This window comes from Corvus brachyrhynchos, unplaced genomic scaffold (assembly GCF_000691975.1).
Source record: "Corvus brachyrhynchos isolate BGI_N302 unplaced genomic scaffold, ASM69197v1 scaffold351, whole genome shotgun sequence".
Taxonomy (NCBI): domain Eukaryota; kingdom Metazoa; phylum Chordata; class Aves; order Passeriformes; family Corvidae; genus Corvus; species Corvus brachyrhynchos.
In genome coordinates this window covers 373,810-375,379 of record NW_008236203.1, presented here as the reverse complement: position 1 = coordinate 375,379, position 1,570 = coordinate 373,810, and positions in this window count along the sequence as shown.

Here is a 1,570-nt window from a genome sequence, read left to right as displayed (position 1 = left end):
TTTTCCACGGCAGTTTCGGGCGGGGCTGGCGGCAGAGCCGAGCAGTGCTCACCTCTGCACGCCGAGGCTCTGCTGTTCAAATGCCCGCTTGCGGCCGTTCGGAAAATGTTTCTGCTTTGGAAGGTTTTATCTTTCCGTTTCAAAGAAAAGGCTCCCACGCTGGGCCAGTCCCATGGAGGGGGGAGCGCGTCCTCTCCCAGGGACGACCATGGTGAAAGGAGAGAATCTGTGTCCCCTCGCACAGACTGGGAGCAGCCAGATTTTTGCTCTCACTGTGTCCCTGCTGCTCGCTGGGTGCTCACCGGGCTCAGGGCAGGCTGGGTGCCAGGGCTCCGGGTCTCTCCCGCCGTGGGGGCTGCTCACCAGGGCTGGGGTGACCTCTGGCTTTTGGGACCTGTGTCACGATCTGCTTGACAAGTGGCCAGAGCCCAGGAGCACCTGCAGATCCCTGCCAGACCCCACACACTTGTCCAAGACGCAGCAAACCAGGCTGGAGCAGAGTGATGGGACGGGTGAAGGGGATGGGGCTGGGACAACCCCCTGGCAAGCTGCAGTGGTCTGGGGCTACCCTGCCAGGCTCTGGACCAGGGAATAACGGGTCTGGAAACGCAGGGTGTGAGCCCTGGGGACTGCAGCCCCCCACTCCTCGGTGGGGGGCTCTGGGCAGTGGGGTCTTCACGGCAGAAGCAGGAGCACCCGCACCAGACTCAGCCTGTGGCCCGTCAGTGCTGTGCCTGTCACAGACACCCCACGGCAAGGGCAGAGCTCTGAGCAGCACAAATGCCACAGGTTTGTTCAGTGGAAGCAGCAACTCATTCTCCAGGCAGGTTCCATGTGCTGGTGGTTAATCTTTAACAGGAAAAAGCCTGGAGCAAAGGCATAAAGTAAGAAATATTTAATTCCACAGTGTTGGTTTGTGCCGTATGTTTTCCACTTAATAAATATTTTAGGCACTTACGCTCCAAAAAATGGGCTCTGTCTTTGCAGGTTTCTGTGTCTGTGCTCCCTCATATGAGATTGCCCCCGATGCCCCTTCCCCAGCAGTTTCTGCCCAGTGGCCCCATTCCAGCATGGGGAGTCCCATCACCAGCTTGGCCCCACCACGAGCTCCATCCCCGCCCTCTCCAAGGCACTGGGGAGGCGAGAGCACCCTGGGCTCCAGGAGGACATGGCTGGCACTCAGAGATGTTGAGAATCCCTGTGGCCATCCCAGACCGGGGAAAGGGCAGGCTGGCACACTCAGTGTTCTGGATAATGAGACATCATCCAGGGGCTGGCAGCAGGGTGCTTAATATTTATGTGTACAGATGTTTTTGGATGGAGCTTTAAAAGCATACCCTGTACCCAGCCAGCCCACAAGCTCTCCAGGCTGGGCTGAGCCAGCACAAGGAAAGCTGCTGCTGGATGGTCCCATATATCCCCTCCGCTCCTGTGGATGCACAGCCATATGTTTTGCCAGGTTTGGGGAATGCTGTGATAAGAAGGTCCCAGGGCTGTCCTCACCTCATGGCTTCCCCCACATACAGACATAGCCAGTAACGTATATATATTATATTATATTTTATATATA